Source organism: Dendropsophus ebraccatus, unplaced genomic scaffold, assembly GCF_027789765.1.
Source record: "Dendropsophus ebraccatus isolate aDenEbr1 unplaced genomic scaffold, aDenEbr1.pat pat_scaffold_1712_ctg1, whole genome shotgun sequence".
In the NCBI taxonomy this organism is placed as follows: domain Eukaryota; kingdom Metazoa; phylum Chordata; class Amphibia; order Anura; family Hylidae; genus Dendropsophus; species Dendropsophus ebraccatus.
Window position 1 is genome coordinate 1 of NW_027209139.1, and position 20,342 is coordinate 20,342.

Genomic DNA, 20,342 nt, shown 5'->3' on the forward strand with positions numbered 1-20,342 from the left:
AAACATAGAAATACGAGAGGAAACATATACAAGAGAGGAATCTCAATATTTTACATCTCGGTCTCAACATAGAACAAGCACTTCATTACCACAGATTTGTGTTTTACAGACATATCATTCATTCCCCTTTCCAAATTAAAAAAAAAAAAAAACTGACAAAAATTCAGCCTCAAATAAAAATCAAGCATTAAGTAAATCCATTTTTATGCCTAACTATATATTTATGTACTATATATTAGAACTTCACAGTCTCTTGGTGGAAGTGGCATTATATGGAGTGCTGGGTACAACCACCAGAGCCATTACTGAGGCAACTGCTAAGAAAAGACAATGAGTTTCTTCTCTGGAGAAATAGAAAGGAGGGATAGGGGAAATAGTCAGAAGTGTATAAAAGGTTGAAGTAATGCAATCAAGATTCTCAGTTTGCCTGGAATGCCCCCCTAGCAGCCGAGGTGGCAGCTCCAGCAGCTGCATTTTGAACTGTGCGATGGAAAGATGCCCTGTGAAACTCTTCCTGTGCTCTCTGGAATTTGCACCTGTTCTGCGATACATTGAGTGAACCTGTAAGAAACATATACATTAATGCAGGGAGCACTCCAAATACAGAGCAAACCACTCTTCATTAGAGGGAGTATAAACCTAGGGGTTATCCAAAGACTATAACTTATCGGCAAACAAGATAGGGGATAATCCCTACATGACTGCCGAAGATAGCTGCATACCTCGAGAAAGGGCCGGAAGGTACAAGCGATAGTAGGCAGCAGGAGGTGGGTGTGTCTGCTATTCCTGTGTGAGGTTTATTGGATTTGCATATAGAAAAATTTTATGGTAAGTGCCGCTGAAATACCTGTTTTGTTTTAGGAAAGAACAGAGGGAGAATTCTAAAATGTGCAATACAAATCTGCAGAGCTTTTGGTGTGGATGTAATCACAGACTGCACTGAAAGAAATAAAAGCTGCAAGGATGGATTTTCCTAAAGACTTCACTAAATCATTTGGGTGCAACAACAAGAAAACAACCCTGAAGGACATGGCATTTTTCATAGTAACACAGTGGGGGGATTTATAAAACATGGTGTAAGTGAAACTGGACCAGTTGCCCCTAGCAACCAATCAGATCCACCTTTCATTCCTCACAGACTCTGGTTGCTAGGGCAACTGAGCCAGTTTCACCTTACACCATGTTTGATAATCTCCTCCACTGGGTTAAAACTACCCAATCTCTGGTGGCAGCTGCAGACTAGGTCACCTTTAAAACAGGATGGAACAGATTTTCCATTCTGATGCATAGTGTTGCCACTGCCTTCTATTAGAACAGGACAGAAAAATGGAACCTGCATCTTTCTGTGCCCTGTTGCATCTTGTTATACTAGTAGGTTTTACGAACTAAAAAAAAAATAAAGGTACAGAAAAATAGATACATGACAAATAAATCAGCTCAAATTAGCAGGCCTTTGTAATTTTATTGCAACATTACAAGCTTATTGTAGATTTACCTTTTTGAGCGGAACAGAGATAAGGCGGCACACACAGTAAAGAACGATGCCACAATCATCATTATCACAGCAACTGCAGTGTTAGTTTTTATCATGCCAACGCTATTATCCAGCCACTGCAATGAAGCAAAAGATGTGGGATAAGTAGAAGGATGGCACAGAGGAGAACAATGGGAGGAACTTCAAACTTACCTGTCTCCCCAGTGAGGGATGCCAACCGCTTGTATGATATAAATGACGATTTGACAGAAGAAGATTAAGAAGAACACAAAGAAATTGAAGGAACTGTCTGTCCTGTAAAGAAATCTGTGTGTCAGATTCAGACTTTATTACAATCTTAACATCTAATACTGACCTTTGGGACAGAGCCCTGTGGCTGCAAATGTTGGGTCACTGTCTGGCTACTTAGTAAGTTCCTATGGTATATATAAAAGGGTCAGTGCGACACCTATGCTGCAGCAGCAATGGTCCCTAAACATTTAAGAAGCACTAGTGCTTCTTCTAGGATACAGACTCCCATGTCAAGACTTACGCGCTGAATGGAACTAAAAATCTAGATCTGTGGGAAAGGTTTCACAAAAGTTTATATGGGTTATATTAAAGTGTCACTGTCATTTGGGAAAACTTTTGAGAATAAAGACATGTCAAAAGTTTTGATCGCCTGGGTCTGAGTGTTCAGATCGTACCAATTGGGAGAAGAAGCTGGGAGAAGACCAGGGCTCCATAGACTTACATTATGAGACTGACTTTTTTTGTAACCTGGACTGATCAAAACTTTTGACATGTTTCTATGACATGTTTAAAGTTTTGACACTTTAAAAATGCATAAATGGGAAATATTTTTTTTATTAAGGTGCATGAGGATACACTGCTGGTGGGTTTATTATGTACCACCACCACCGATTTCATCTCAGAAGACTTTCCAGATTGTGTTAGCAGTGCCTTTTTTATGTACATACCAAGATAAAAATAAAATGAAAAAATCCAATGTGTATGGCACTTTCCAGGTGCCTTTGACACTTATGGAAAAGTGTACCTCAATATGTGGTAGCAGAGTTATTCTCTCTAACCTTTTCATGCTTAATTATATATATGTTGTATTTATAGACAAAACCGAGATTCCAAGGTCTGAAGAAAATTTACCTGAATGCTTTGTAGATTGGCCGGTACCCAGCATATGAAGGCACAAGGTGTAAACAATATAAACCACAAGATGGATAAGCCAAAATCGACACACACCAGTCTCAGCGTTAGCGGTGAAGTATGCCAAGCAAGCCAGAAGGTAAGCAGAAGTGTGACAGAGTGAACTAGAGAAAGAATCACAGTATTAATTCCAATATACAATAATATAGGTATCATCATGTTACATTTCTGTACAGCAGCCACACTGCCCATTTCTGGGCTCACAGCACACACACCAACAGGATGAGGGATCATCTCAAATACAATAAAAAGGTCATATAATATATGATTTTATTTTTGTGCACACACTTGTAAATGTGTTTTGAGGCGAAACAGTTACTTCCTGATGTAGATTTAGCCTGTAAGTGGATTAGCCCCATTTACTGGGTGTAATTCCATGTTTAAAAAAAAAGATCTGTGAAGAATTTTTGCAATAGAAAAATCTATTGGCTGGATATACCTTATTATCTATAGAAAACCCTATCAGGGAAACAATGTAGTAACGTAATGTAACAATGTAAGTAAGACCTTCAAACCCCCATTCCCTAGTACTGTGACAACTCCATCATAAAGGTTCCTTGTGTAAACCCCCAGCATAAGTGCAGTTCACACGGAGTAAAATCGTCGGAATCCTGCGGCTCGCGTGCCTCTGCTTCCGCGGATCTACGCTTAAAGAATTGACATGGAGTGGCGTAAGCCGTCCCAATGAAACAGACGGCGGACGGGATTCTGACGATTTTACTCTATGTGAACTGGCCCTAAAAGAATAATAAAGTTTACAACACAAGACTTTTATATCACTACGGAGATTGTGATAAATTCTTTTTCTAAGGCATTTACAGGTATGTGTCACTACCCCATTCCCAGCTAGATACTTACACATCCATAGGTAATACAGCATTTTACAAGTGCGCTGAAAATCTGCTGGATGTCTGCAGAGAAGTCCTGATAGAAGCATGGTTTAATGGGGCACTTAGAAGGAAGAGGAGGCCAGTTATTCTGTCTTACTGTAGAAAGGGAGAAAGCATGTCAGGCAGACTTATTATATTGCTTACAGGGGTTATCCAGCTTTTAAAATTAATGCCTATTCTTAGTAACATCAACACTATATTGGTGGTGTGTCGAACGGGACCTAAGTAGGTAAGTATTGGTTATTTTTTTATTTTTGGCACACCCCCGGCAACAACTTTTATACAGTGGGGAAATAAGTATTTGATATACTGCAGATTTTCCCACCTACAAAGTATGAAGAGCTCTGCAAGTTTCATCGTAGGTAGACTTCACCTGTAGAGACAGGATCTATAGAGAAAAGTTAAGAATCAGCAATGTAATTTTCTGGAAATAATTATTTAGGATTTCTGAAAAACAGAACTTACTATTTGGTACAGAAACCTTTGTTTGCAATTATAGAGGTCAGATGTTTCCTGTAGTTCTTGACCAAGTTTGCAGACACTTCAGCTGGGATTTCGTCCCATTCCTCCATACAGATCTTCTATAGATCTCTTAAGATTCCAGGCTGTAACATCCAGTTTCAGCTCCCTCCAAATATTTCTATTGGGTTCAGGTCTGGAGACTGGTTAGGCCACTCCAGAACCATGAAATGCTTCTTATGGAGCCACTCCTTGGCTGGCCTGGCTGTGTGCTTCAGATCATTGTCATGCTGGAAGAACCTGCCACGGCTAATCTTTAATGCTCTTTAATGCTCTTTAATGCTACTTAAGAAGGAGGTTGTTGGCCAAAATCTCGCAATACATGGCCCCCATCCATCCTCTCTTTAATACACTGCAGTCATTCTGTCCCCTTTGCAGAAAAGCACCACCAAAGTGTGAGGTTTCTACCACCATGCTTCATGTGTTCTTGGGGGTTGTACTGATCCTACTCCCTCCAAACATGAAGAGTGGAGTTCATCCCAAAATAGTTCTATTTTGCCTCATCTGACCACGTTACCTTCTCCCATGCCTCCTTCTGGATCATGAGATCAGACCTGGCATTGTGCGTCCCCACGGCCCACATCTAGCCCTTTAAGGGACAGTGTCACATTTTTGAAAAAATTTTAATAAAAGGTAATAAGAAAAAATAGGTGTTTTGCATTTTTTTTTTTTTGCATAGGGCTTGAGTGTCTTTTAATCAAATGATGTATGCACAGGGGCTGCCATTTTAATAGTGTCTGTGTGTGACGTCATTTCACGACACACACACAGACACTATACGGCACCTCCATAACAACAGAGTGAACCCCGACGGAGTCCGTCTGGTTCACTTAACTGGAGGCTCCGTCGCGTGTACTGCACATGTGCATAGACATGTGCAGACACAGCTGAATTAACTGGGGCGGGGTGGCGCGCCATTTTTTTGAAGTCCCTGCCCAGCAAGAGGAACGAGGACAGGGGAGGAGAGAAACCGCACAGAGAGTAGACAGAGAGCTCTGTGCAGCTCTCTCCCCTCCCTAGCCTCCCCAAACAGTGTCGGACACTGGCCCGCGGACCGCTCCCACTAACCTTCCAGCAGACCAGCCAGGGGTGGGCTGGATAGGACGGTCCCCCCCAGTACAGTTACGGGGATGCGGTGAGCTTTCGGCACGGACAGGCTGTAATACACCGGCCCGGAAGCTCACAGCTGCTGCCCCTCAGTGCCCGGACTTCTCTCCTGCTCGGCGACCACGTGACATCGCGACGCTGCAGAGCAGGAGAGAAGTCGGTAACCGAGGGGCAGCAGCTGTGAGCTTCCGGGCCGGTGTATTACAGCCTGTCCGTGCCGAAAGCTCACCGCATCCACTGTACTGCGGGGAACCAGCCTGCCTCTACTGCGCCTCCTCCCTGTGCCCCACGTAAGCTTCTCCCCTGTCACTCCAGCCTCCCTTCACATCAGCTTCCTCCTGGCACCCCAGCCTCTTCTCCCCCCCCTGTCACCCCAGCCTCTCTCCCCCCCCTGTCACCCCAGCCTCTCTCCCCCCCCTGTCACCCCCAGCCTCTCTCCCCCCCTGTCACCCAGCCTCTCCCCCCCCCCCTGTCACCCCAGCCTCTCTCCCCCCCCCCCTGGCACCCCAGCCTGTCACCCCAGCCTCTTTCCCCCCTGTCACCCCAGCCTCTCTCCCCCCTGTCACCCCAGCCTCTCTCCCCCCTGCCCCCCAGCCTCTCTCCCCCCTGTCACCCCAGCCTCTCTCCCCCTGTCACCTCAGCCTCTCTCCCCCCTGTCACCCCAGCCTCTCTCCCCCCCCCTGTCCACCCCAGCCTCTCTCCCCCCCCCCTGTCACCCCAGCCTCTCTCTCCCCCCCCCTGTCACCCCAGCCTCTCTCCCCCCTGTCACCCCAGCCTCTCTCCCCCCCCCCTGTCACCCCAGCCTCTCTCCCCCCCCCCCTGTCACCCCAGCCTCTCTCCCCCCCCCCCCCCTGGCACCCCAGCCTCTCCCCCCCCCCCCGTATCCCCAGCCTCTCTCCCCCCTGTCACCCCAGCCTCTCACCCCCCCCCCTGTCACCCCAGCCTCTCTCCCCCCCCCCTGTCACCCCAGCCTCTCTCCCCCCCCCCTGTCACCCCAGCCTCTCTCCCCCCCCCGTCTCCCCAGCCCTCTCCCCCCCTTCACCTTAGCCTCTCTCCCCCCTGTCACTCCAGCCTCTCCCCCCTGTCACAGCAATAGCCTGTACTCTCCTCTGTGTGTGTGTGTGTGTGTGTGTGTGTGTGTGTGTGGTGTGTGTGGTATGTATTGTATATATATATATATATATATATATATATATATATATATATATATATATACACACACAGAGGAGAGTACAGGCTATTGCTCTCTGGTGTCAGCAGTGTCACACGTTATATGGGTAAAGGAGGTGTGTATGTGTGTGTGATATATTATATATATATATATATATATATATATATATATATATATAAAAACAGTAGAGGGCTTCAAAACAGGGCTAGACAAGTTCTTAGAGCAAAATATATAAATGCATATGTATAGAACCTATCACCCCTCCCCCTTCCCTGTGTCCATCCCCTCCTTGGTTGAACTTGATGGAACATGTGTCTTTTTTCAACCGTATATATATATATTATATATATAGAGCAATAGGCTGTACTTTCCTGTATGTGTGTGTGTATATCCTCTGTGTAACGTGTGACACTGCTGACACCAGAGAGAAATAGCCTGTACTTTCCTGTATGTGTGTATGTATACACATACACACACAGGAAAGTACAGGCTATTGCTCTCTGGTGTCAGCAGTGTCACACGTTACACAGAGGATATACACACATACAGGAAAGTACAGGCTATTGCTCCCTGGTTTCAGCAGTGTCACACGTTACATGGGTAGAGGAGGTGTGTATGTGTGTGTATATATTATATATTTATATATATATATATATATATATATATATATATATATATATATATATATATATATTATATATATATATATATAGTTACATAGTTAATACGTTGAAAAAGACACATGTCCATCAAGTTCAACCAAGGAGGGGATGGACACAGGGAAGGGGGAGGGGGTATAGGTTCTATACATATGCATTTATATTATTTTGCTCTAAGAACTTGTCTAGCCCTGTTTTGAAGCCCTCTACTGTTTATATATATATATATATATATATATATATATATATAATATATATATACACAGTGGTGCCTTGGATTACGAGCATTATTCGTTCCGGGACCGTGCTTGTAATCCAAATCCGCTCTTAACCAAAGCAAAATTTCCCATAAGAAATCATAGAAATGCAGACAATTGGTTCCACACCCCAAAAATAATGATTTATTATTCTGAACAACAGGTAAATCTAATAAAACAAACATTCAGAAACAGCAGAATATGTGATATTATAAGTTACTGTACAGTAATAGAGAGGATGGAAAACACAAGGGCTGACAGAGACTGCAGAGAGCATGAAGGAATGAGCAGGGCAGATGTGGGCACATACATGCAGCACTCTCTGTCCGGGGAGAGAGAAGTTACAGCTATGGAGAGATTACCTCCACAGTCCTGTCCCCTGATGTAAGCCCCAGCCTGGAGTGGATCAGCTATGATTTGAAGGTGAGGGAGACTTCCTGGGTTGGAGTACAGTGCTGTAGACCCCGCTATGCAGACCATGCCCCTCCCCCCCACCCCCCCCCCCCCCCAGCACAGGGAGCTCTTAAACCAAAGCAATGCTCTTAAACCAAGTCACAATTTTTAAAAACTGTGAGCTCTTAAACCAAACGCTCTTAAACAAGTTTACTATTAAACCAAGGTAACACTATATTATATATATATATATATATATATATATATATATATATATACACATACACACACACACACAGGAAAGTACAGGCTATTGCTCTCTGGTGTCAGCAGTGTCACACGTTACACAGAGGTGTGTGCATATATATATATATATATATATATATATATATATATTATATATTATATATATACACACACACACACACACATACACACCTCCTCTACCCATGTAACGTGTGACACTGCTGACACCAGAGAGCAATAGCCTGTACTCTCCTGTATTACATACCCTCTACATGTGGAATGTATGACATGAGCTGTCTGTATAAGTGTAACAACAATACTATGTGCATGCGGGGGATGGGCGGTGAGAAGTTTGGGAGATGAGTGTGAGCAGGCGAGCTGTCTGAGGTTCTGCAGCAGGTTGAGGTGTATTAGGAGGTTCTGCAGCAGTTGAGGTTTATTATGAAAGGCTAGGGACACACTTGTATATGTGTACTGCTGTGCAGACAACAACAAAATGGCGCTGCCCAGCAGTACACATAATAGCACCTTTCCCCTCTTTGTTTCCCCTGTGAAAAGAGGAGGGAGGTGATGATGTCACAGCAGTTGAGCAGAGACTGCCTCTTTTTTTCAGCAGCCGGCTTTCAGGCTGCTTTTACCAGCAGTTTCCTGGTGGAGCTCCCCCTGGTGGTCATCACTGGGAATATGGAAAATTAGATTGTTAATTTTTCATATTTCCTTAGATGTAAAAAAAATGAAAACCACATATAAATTAACAAAAAAAAATAACAAATTCAGTTCTAACACTTTCAAAAAATTTTTTAACTTTGCGACACATTCCCTTTAACTAGTACTGACCGGCCTGCATGAGATTGATAAGCTCAGTGTCAGCAGCACTCTAAACATTAGTTTTGAGGCCCCATGAATCCATGTCATACAGAATTAATAAAGCCCCAAAAAGTAATGTCCCCTGCTCTCCCTGCCTGGTGTAGACCCCTGGTGTTCATTCTCCCAGCTCACTGACCACACAGTGGTTGGGCAGTGCTACTGTAGTGTTGCAAAAGCCGCCCTAGAACGGAGTTATATTAGTCTGGCCCTCTAAAACCATTCCAATTTCTCATGTGGCTCCATGGGAAAATTAATTGCCCGACCACGATCTATATGGTCACTGGTGAACTTCGAACAGGCCTGGTCATATGGTAGCGTGAGCAGGGGGACCTTGCATACCCAGCAGGATTTCAAACCCATGACAGCATAGTGTGTTACACAAATGGTAATCTTTGAGACTGTTGTCCCAGCTCTCTTCAGGTGATTGACCAGGTCCTCCCATGCAGTTTTGGGTTGATTCTTGACCTTTCAGAATGATTCTTACCCTATGGACAAGAACTTCCATGGAGCCTCAAGACTGTGTTTAGTCATCTTGTGTTTCCTCCATTTTCTAATAACTGTGCCAACAGTTGTCACCTCATCACCAAGCTGCTTGCCTATTGTCCTGTAGCCCATCTTAGCCTTATGCAAGTCTACAATTTTATTCCTGTGTCCTTAGGGTGCCTTTACACAAAGTTTTATCTGACAGATTATTAAAGCCAACGCCAGGAATGGATTTGAAAAGTGGAGGAGTCTCAGTCTTTCCTTTATGACCTGATCTCTGTTTATAGTCTGTTCCTGGCTTTGGCTTAAAAAACAAAACAAAAAAAAAACAAAAAACTGTCAGATAAATCTTTCTGGGTAAAGGCACCCTTAGACAGCTCTTTGGTCTTGGCCATTGTGAAGAGGATGGAGTGTGACTGACTGAATAAGTGTGTGTGGACAGGTGCTTTTTTATACAGATAATGGGGGAGATTTATCAAACTGGTGTAAAGTAGAATTGTCTTAGTTGCCCCTAGCAACCAATCAGATTCTGCTTTTCATTCCTTAGATGCTTTGAATAATGAAAGGTGGAATTTGATTGATTGCTAGGGGCAACTAAGACAATTCTACTTTACACCAGCTTGAAAAATCTCCCCTAATGAGTTCAAACAGGTGCAAATAATACACGTAATGAACGCAGAGTAGGAGAAGTAGGAGAAACAGAATTCTTGCTGGTATTTATTTCATGCAAAATTTGCAAATTCATTTACAAATCATAAAATGTGATTTTCTGGATTTTTTAAAATAGATTCTGTCTCTCACAGTTGAAATGTACCTATAGTAAAAATTACAGACCACTCCATTGTTTGTAGGTGAACAATTTGCAAAGTTAGCAGTGTATCAAATACTTATTTTCCCCACTGTAAATCTCAAAATACCCCTTAAATCGCCTTAATGACCAGCAAAAGCTTTTGTCAGCGGAGCAGGAACAGCCTGGCACCGGTCTCCTGTGCCGGACATCATGGAATCTTGGTTGTTGCATGATAATATGGCTCTTGCTTTAACATAAAGCAACAGAAAACCTTGGATCCTTGTAGTTTACATCCTGGATAAAGTAAGTGGTTGAACTATGAAGGCAGCATCTAAGTTTTCTGGGCATCTGTCACCCAAAACAACATGATGGCCACAATTTGGATAGGTTTCAATGACAGGAGGGGCCTATTGAAGACCCCCCCCCCAGTATGTGAAGTATTTGCACCTATCAGGCCATGTCATTGGCCAAGGAAAATTGTCCCCTAAATTAACAAAAAACAGCTGCATGTGTGTAGGCAGAGCTGCAATATTTTTCAAAAACCAGAAAAAAAATAGAAAGAAAAGAAGATGAGTGGCAGCTGACATAATATTTATAAAAAAGGGCCTATGCAACACATTGCACAAAATCATAGCAGCTCACACCCTGAAACCTCTGTATACTCACAGTTAATATTTACATTCCTTGTTTCTTGTTCTTTCCTTTCAAGCTCAGCTGCTTTCCTGTCTAGCTCCTCTTGCTGCTGCAGGGCTGGCTTGTGCTGCTGCTGCTACTGCCTTCGAGAAAGAGGGAAAGAATGAACATAAAACCTCTACTCCAGATATTTCACAGTCATGTAAACATCTACTGCAGACTGTATGGTACCAGAAGTGGTGATAAACAAGGGTTTAATAATAAAAAGAAATGCTAACAGTTTGTGTTGCTGATTGCCCACTGGCTAACTAGGGTGTGCATGAGCCTATTGTGTGACCCCCAGACCGCAAGGTGGGGGACAACTTCATGTAGTGCAGCTGCTCCAGCATGTAGGGTGAGCATGACTTCTACAGAGTCCTCTGCCATCTAAGAAAGGGGAAAGCTGAATTTGCAAGATTTCTCTTCTGTTATGGAGCAACTGTGGTATTTTCAATAACAGTCAGTTTTTTGCCACAATATCCACTATTTGCATAGTTGATTATGCATAATAATAGTGTTCTCCTTTTACACAAATGCAATGTCATTTTGGTTCCCCCTCCAAGATGATGATGATGATGCACTCTAATCGTCTAATGGCAAACTTATAGTTAAATAGGGTCTGCGGTCACAAGCTTTATACTTCTATGCTACAGAGTCACTGCACAACAGAGCAGAGAGGCACAAAGTGGGAACAAGACAGTACACTGGAGGAGCTAGCAGATGCTAGGTGACGATTGGTGTTTATTATTTAATTTTTCCCCCACAGCGGAGCTGATACTATATGAGGACTGCAGGAGAGGGAGGCTAATGGTAAATGGGGACAGCAGAGGAAGGCAAATTCTGCACACTGTGCCATCTATCCTAAGGCTGCCCTGTGTGTGATATGCAGCTATGTGCAGGCATGTAAACAAAAGATGTAGTGATTCTCAGTGTAAAGCCTATTTAAATGAGTAATGGCAGAGATGTCTAAAGTCTGCTCCCCACATACTTTCCTAAGGATAAATACTGTACATTAATACTAAGCATTAACACTTATCCCAGAAAACTCCTTTAACGTTCGTTCACAGAAGAGATTCTACAATGTCCAGTGGTCAATTTCCACACTACTGCTGCCGGTTACTTTTTTTTGTACTTTCTAAAAGGTTACTTACATACACTAGGGGTCCACACAACATGGCTAGTAGGACAGTGATCATCTCTCTGTCTCTGACACTTGCAGTGCAAATGTGGGAGCCAACCAGCCTACACAGTCCCGTCTCTTTCACCAAAATAATTAAACAACATGTACCTGCGGAGATGGCTCCACAGATGGCTGTAAAACAGCAGGCTGAGAAGGCATCACGGGCTGTACCGGCACAGTTTTCTGATTTGTTGTCTGTAAGCAAACAATTTATAGAAATTAACAAATTAAATAATCACAAACAATATTAATTGGATTTAGGAGGGAACAGTTGTCTGTAAACTGCACACAACAGTGTAATAACGTGACTAGCTAGGCAGTCCCAACATACTTTGCATATATAGAAATGGATCATACTGCATAAGACATCACGTCACAGATGGCTAACAAAATTAAGTAAGCACATGAGAGTAATAAGTGACTGCATAGAACCAGCTCACAAGGCAAGCCTCTTCCTTGTAATGTGGGAATGGGCAGAACAACATTACTGATACCCACCAAGCGAGAATTTTCAGAAAAAGGGTTAAATTCTTCAACAGTCCCATGGCTGCCGCTGGTGATTTGTGTCACTGCAGGATCCTATAAAAAGGAAAGAAAATATGTAAACCATGTTGGATAAAAACTAAATCATAACGCACATGACATCACCACCACAGGTTATATCCTAGCAGCGGATGCTGCTACATGCAAAATAGGTGTTTTTCCCCACTTCCGGCACGACAGTTAAGTTATAGGTAACAAGGGAAGACCTCTCATAGCCTGCCGTGTCTACACTGGAACATTGTTATGACAGTGGAAATACATCACAGCTAGTGATGAGCAAGTAGTATTTGATCGACAACGAGACAGTATTCAGACAGGCAGGCAGTGCAGGGTGAGAAATAGGCTGTAGTTGGTCTACTGGAGAGATAGGGCCCTATTACACGGGACGATTATCGTGTAAAAAATCGTTATATTGCAGGCAACGATCGAAAAATCGTTCGTATGTCTTTGATTTAGATCTGTACCTAAAATTATCGTTAATTGTTTCGCTAATCGTCCGCTGTAATTCCACGTTTATTCGCTCAAGTTCCGCATTTTTTTCACTAGTCATTCAGTGTAATAGCACATTGCCCATTGTTTTTCTGAGATCAGAAGGAATAAACGCAATCGCAATAACGATCGTAATAACGATCGTATCTAACGACCATCGTTCTGTGTAATGTGATGAACGATTTCAGGTTAATGATAAACACTCTCGTTTGCGATTGTTTATAGTTGGTCATTAATCGTTAAAAATCGCTCAGTGTAATAGGACCCATAGGGTATTGGCTGTATACTGTGTGTGCCATAAAAACTATTATCTGGGTACTACTGATTTGTGCACTGTGCGTCCTATAAATAATTTGAGCGCCTTTTTTTTTTTTTTTTTTTTTTTTTTAGAATGCCAAAAAGGAAAAAAAAAAATTATATATCTGGTATACGGTTGTATACTGTGAGTGTGCCATAAAAAACTATTATCTTGGTACTACTGATTTGCGCACTGTGCGTCCTGTAAAGAATTTGAAGTAATTTTTGGAGGACTCACCGCATCATTCAAACACATACGTACACAATGACCGTTAGCGGTGGGTGCTGTTAATTTTCCCCTTGCCTATGCCATCTGTGGTTGTCATGGGCGACATGATTTAAAGGGCGACATGATTTAAAGGGGGTGCATGATAAAAGTTTCTTTTGCTTAATATTTGGCTCTCTGTCCACGCTAATGTAGAGGAAAGAAGCTTTCCAAGTATTTTTTCCATTATACATAGAGGTTATATTGTGTTTGGAGTGTACTTAGACAGGCTGTGATAGTGGCGTAATACTGCGACTTTGACATGTTAGATGCACCCAGGCATGCTTCCCCTGCTGTCCCAGATGCATTCCACTTTATTTCACTATTCACTCATCTCAAATCACAGCATCGTTTCTAAATGCCATTTAGTGACTGAGAAATTAATGTAACCACAGGATCCATGCCGAAACAACTCCAGTATTAATGGCAGTGTGCAACATACAGGAAGAAACCAGCTTGACTACCACTGTTATTATGGGTATTTGCCCCAGCTGCCACACACTTGTCTGCTTGTTACAGTGACCAGATCAGAAAATTCATAGACCTTGACGGAGGCAAGTTGTGACTGTGCACAATAAAGAAAACACTCCCTGTATGTTACAACAGGTTCGCCCAGTAGGTGACTCACATGCGACCTAATGACAAAGTTGGATGAAGACGCAGCACATACTTCACCTGAGAGTAGCAGGTAATATTACCCGTCATGATCATCCTAATGACTGGCAAACAAACGTAAAGGAATCCATGGGGAAGCAGCTTAGAACTGTATTTTCTGAGTTTTAGTTTGTTTTTTTTAAATCATAAAAGCATTCTATACACTATATGGTTTGAATCCATACATCTACTATGTAACTGTTTTGGGAACGGCAATGTAAAATACCTAAACTACAGTACTGTACTACAGAACTGTAGCTCTCCTGCAGAAGGCAGATTATTTGTACTTGACAAATCCTCTAAAAAGATGAGACACCCATCTGTAGACTGCTGTTCTAGGTTTCTTTCTTCCCAACAATTGAGGGCAGCAGAGCAGGGTACTAGTTAGTAGAGTTGCCCAGGCACAGTTTGGGGGGGGGGGGCAGGGTAGTGATGCTCACTAAGGAGACCTGTTATTGAGAATCGTTAACCACCCCCACCCCCACTAATACAGGTTATGAATATAAGCAGTCTACACATCAGTACTAAACATATAAAAGGCTGCTTTGTCGGTTTCAGGCGCTGCTCAGACCTCTGTTCTGACCTTTCCACACCATATTATGGTTAGTCAGTTGGGTGACACTATCAATGTCTTCATTGTGCCAACCTTAAGTGACACTGTAACCCCCTTTTGCATTATGCTTGTTCAAGTAAAAAATGATCTTTTAATCAACTGCAGACTGCGTTAAGTGGACGGGCTTTGCGGCATTAGCGCCACTTAGCCCCGCCTACAGTGCCACGGTTGGACCCGCAACACCGTGACATAATCGGCACACAGGCCCCGATCCCTCAACACCCATTGGTGGGCCAACCTAGAGGGGGTCTGGCCTAGAGCTTTAGGTCAGCCTGTTTCAAAGATTGACGAGGGGCGGGGCTTGTGCCTTTGATGTCATGGAGGGGCTGTGCCAACGGTGGCGCTGTGGGTGGGGCTAAGTGGTGCTAATCCCACAAAGCCCCGCCCACTTAACGCAATCCGCAGTTGATAAAAGATCACTTTTTACTTCAACAAGCACCATGACGTATGATAAAATAAGTCATGAAAACTGCTTAATTTACCCATTACACCTGTGTAGAGAAGTCATAATACAAAAAGGTCACTTTTAATGATAGGTGGCTGGTTGTATATATACCTATCCAGAATGAATGTGCGCTGTAACAGTTGCCTGGATTGCTTTACTATCTCTCATTCTCAGTAAGACTTGGTTTAAAGGAGAGTCTGGCTAAAATTTTTAGTAAAGTATTGTATTGCCCCCCAAAAGTTATATAAATCACCAATCTACACTTATTATGGGAAATGCTTATAGAGTACTTTTTTTTCCTGCACTTACTACTGCATCAGGGCTTCACTTCCTGATATAATGGTGATGTCACGACCCGACTCCCAGAGCTGTGCGGGCTGTGGCTGCTGGGGAGGATGATGGCAGAGGGATGCTCAGTGTCCCTCCAGTGCCCTGTGTCCCTCAGTGTCCCTTGGCCATCGTCCTCTCCAGCACCCACAGCCCGCACAGCTCTGGGAGTCGGGTCGTGACATCACCATGTTATCCAGGAAGTGACATCACTATGTTATCCAGGAAGTGATGCCTTGATGCAGTAGTAAGTGCAGGGAGAAAAAGCACTTTATAAGCATTTCCCATAATAAGTGTAGATTGGTGATTTGTATAACTTTTGGGGGGCAGTCGATACTTTAATAAAAATTTTAGCCGGACTTTTCCTTTGAACATAAAGGAAGCAATATCTCAAGTTTTAAAGCCCTATTTATACTATTGTCAATACTGTACAGTGCCTGATAGTAATGTGACCCTATATATGATGTACAGGTTGCTGTTTAGAACAGATATCTTTGGGGAAACGTGTTTTAAGTTGCATTTCTGCAAACTAGCATTCCTTAAAAGGGAACCAATCACACTAAAATAGGCTATAAAGCTAAGGAAACGTGCTGGTACATCAGCCAGCACGCTTCCTAAAACATCCCCCTGTACCCTCCGTCCCATGTACATAAAGTTAAATAGTCTCCCGTGCTCTATGTAAATTACCATGCAAGTAGTCACGGTGGGCGGGTGGCTGGTCAAGTAGTCACGGTGGGCAGGGGCTTCTTCAAGTAGTCACTGGGTCCGGGGCCAGCTCTGGCGCAGTAATCACGCCCCTCTGGGCGTGTTGGAAAACGGCGCCTGGTGACGTCACTCGGGGGTGGGGGGTATTGGCGGCATTGCACGTCGGCCACGCAGACGTCTTTACTATGCTGCGCATGCGCAGTACAGTGGGTGAAGCCGCTGATGCTACTATGCTGCTCCCGCGCTGTACAGCAGCGTCTTATCCGGCAGCACTGCGCATGCGCAGCATAGTAAGGGCGTCAGCGTGGCCGTGCCGGCCCAGGACTACTTGAAGAAGCCCCCGCCCACCGTGACTACTTGACCAGCCACCCGCCCACTGTGACTACTTGCATGGTAATTTACATAGAGCGCGGGAGACTATTAAACTAACTTGTGGACTGTATGTACATGGGACGGAGGGTACAGGATGATGTTAGGAAGCGTGCTGGCTGATTTACTAGCACGCTTCCTTAGTTTTATGGCCAATTTTAGTGTGATTGGTTCCCTTTAAAGGGGTTATCCAGCGCTACAAAAATATGGCCACTTTTGTCCCAGAGACAGCACCACTTGTCTCCAGTATGGGTGGGGTTTTGTAACTCCGTTCCATTGAGGTGAATAGAACTTAATTGCAAACCACACCTTAACTGGAGACAAGAGTAGTGCTGTCTCTAAAAGAAAGTGGCCATGTTTTTGTAGCGCTGGATAACCCCTTTAAGGAAGTTTACGCAGTTTATGATCTTTGCATGTAGCTAGGCAGAAAATAGACCCAGAGCACATTTTAATAAAAGCTGTAGATGGGTTTCTTGGGTGATGCACATGCTGGATATTACTGTAGTCACTCTTCTGACTGGTGAACTCATTTACCGATGAAAGATCACCCCATTCCCTGGACGAGGCTCACCTACCTACCAAATAATTCATGTTCCAGAAATAAGCACTGATATGAGAAGAGGATCTAATCTTCACAGTCACAAAATGCATCACACCTGCATTAGAGTGCAATGAGGGAGAATATCCTTGCAAAGAGAAGACATCACCAGCATCTAGACTCAATAGGAGATTTTTATGCTATAAATCATATGCAAAATCATATAAATTATGTGCAAAACGTGATCTAGAAGATGTGTGGTTTCCAGCCCCAATTTATTTCAATAGGGCATGTTCAAAAACAGCACTAAAAGATATGCACAGATTTTGCACAGATAATTGTACAATGAGAGCATCTGCCACAGACTCGGCTCATCCATGCGTTACATGAAATTGTCCATTAATGCTACATTCCCCCTGCAGAAAATCATGTCTGGTGATGAAGGCTGACAAGAAAAGGCTGTACCCATGCAGACAAGTTGTTCCCCGGGCCACAGAATTGAAGACACTTTTAAAGGGGTTACTATTACTATTGCACAGTAAACACAGGACTGTTGTTTTCACTGACTTTGCATCACATCACCCCAATATGTATTTCATACTAGCGGATGATGTAGCAGAGCTGATGCATGCATGGTGTACCTATGTGCTGTATAACGGGCATCTGTTTACCAGGGGGTGGGAGGTGCAGTGTAGGTTTAGATCTCTACTTGCTGACTGTGAATGAAAACATTCTAGTTCCATCCAAACTCTAAGAATATCTATAACACAATATACAGAGCTGTAACACAAACACAAAGTCAGGTACATATGACAGCAAGCAGAGATGGAACTATAACTTTCCATACAACAGAAACCTAGGCTCAGAGTCACATGTAAGCATCACAGGTGCATGGAGATGATGCAGATAATGTCTCCTGGGGCCCAGGTTACCAAGTGAATAGACCGCTAACCAAGCCCAGAGAGGAGATCACATGTCCTGGGCCCACAAAGGGGGGTGGTGGGCGGTAGCTGACTGTGGTCAGAGTTGACCCAGAGTACAGAATTTTACATAGGGTGGTATTGGGAAGGGGGATTGTTTAGAACATTGTTTTTGTTACCCCCATAACATATACCCCTTTAACATTTGTATCACGTTGCCTATTTATAAATTGTTGCGTTTGGATGTAGGGTATAAAGTGTTTATTCCCATATAAAGGTATTATTTCCCGCACTGGTAGGTAGCCTCAAGCTAGAAGCTGTTGGCTGCCTTACAGAAGACTCTATGTCCATGTGCACATGCAACTAATTAGATTTCACACTGGAAATCTCCACTGCTACAGTACATTGCATGTGACTATGTGTTTAACAAAATCGCACACATTGTGGAAAAATTTGCAACAATATGACAGCAAGCTGTAGATTTTTTTCCTATGTGCTGTAAATTTATAAACCTATTGCTATGCAACTTCTACACTGAAGTCTATATTATAGCATACAAAGATTATATGGCCAATTAACAGATAAAATTGGCTGCTATCGCACCCGATCCCCCTTCACATGCAAGCTTGGGCTCAACCAGGGGTGTAACTAGGATTCAAGGGGCCCCATAGCAAAAGAGTCTATGGGGTGCCCCAACATATTACCTGTACCGGCGATATGGAGCTGTCCCCCCGCTTTGGCAGCTCTGAGATGCTCTTCCCTGGGGTGGAGGGGGGGTGAGTGGTAGCAGGCCGCTCGGAGTCCCTGCTGGTTGGGGCAGCTCTGAGACACCTGCGGGGTGCGGGCAGGCCTGTATTTAGAGTTCATGCTGCTCTAGGCACTTTGCATGCTGAGGCGCCCCCCCCCCGGCACTGGCAGGTTACATGCATGGTATATACCCTGGCACTTGGGTGCCGCTCTGCTTGATGCCCGCTCTTCTCATCAAACATACATGATGGAGGAAGGAAGGAGGCCGGGGACATCTTATTTTGGGGACTGCTTCTATCCAGTGTCGGACTTGGGTACCTGGGGCCCACCAGAGGAAATAATCCTTGGGGCCACCAATATAGAACCAGTGAGACACGACATGCTGAGCCGCTCCTCTCCTGGATCTATCTGTATCCGTGACAAATCCCTACATTTATACAGCTCTCAGCGTATACTGGGAGTTGTCGTCTCTGAGAGGACAACCCTTTAATAAATCTCTGTGTGCAGAGGCTCCTGGTGGTTGCAATCTGTGAGTGACAACCATCAGCCCTGAGGGTCCAGCAATATATCTGTCTACACTGTACTACAACTACCAGCATATCCTGAGGGCTGCAGACTGTCATGTCAGTACATGCTGGGAGTTGTAGTGCCTGCAGCTCTTGTAGTTGGGTCCTAGTGCATTATACACTGGATGCGTTGTGGCATATAAGAATACATAGATCTGTGGGGGCTCAGTGCAGGGAAGTGACCCCAGAACATCACTAATAGGGGATAAACAAAAATATCTCCCCCTATCCCTATTAGTGGTGATGTTCTGGGGTCACTTCCCTGCACTGAGCCCCCACAGATCTATGTATTCTTATATGCCACAAAGCATCCAGTGTATAGGACCCAACTACAACAGCTGCAGGCACTACAACTCCCAGCATGTACTGACAGTCTGCAGCCCTCAGGATATGCTGGGAGTTGTAGTGCCTGCAGCTGTTGTAGTTTGATTCTAGTTTAAAAGTTTGCGCTAGTGTACTGTAGTGACCGCGGGGCTGTGGCAGTACACTACCGCACCATACACTGACCCATTTAGACCCCACGGTACACAAGCTCTGCACACTATAGAAGTGATTACAGTGCAGTTACTAATAACTCACAGGTGACGTCTTCTCCGATTGCCGTCGCTCACTTTTTTGCTTTCTTCTCAATCTGGCGCAGCATCATGAAGACTTCTCCGACCACAACTAGTCTGCAGGTGGGCAGCTGGGGTGACTGGGGAAGGGAGGCAGCTGGGGTGACGGGAGGGGGAGCATCTGGAGGGGGCAGGGGAGAAGCTGGGGGGCAAGGAGAAGCTGAGGGGGCAGGGGAGAAGCTGGGGGGGGCAGGGGAGCAGATACGGGCAGGGAGAGCAGCTGGGGGGTGCATGGGGGGGGGAAGGGGGGAGCAGATGGGGGAAGGGGAACTACCTGTGGGGCAGGGAGAGCAGCTGGGGTGGTGCAGGGGGAGAAGC

General features: G+C 44.2%; 1 pseudogene; it reads right to left on the reverse strand.

Annotated features, from left to right (window-relative positions):
- Window positions 1-243: 243 nt before the first annotated feature.
- LOC138775527 (secretory carrier-associated membrane protein 2-like) lies at window positions 244-14,231 on the reverse strand (annotated as a pseudogene).
- Between the last annotated feature and the right edge of the window lie 6,111 nt (window positions 14,232-20,342).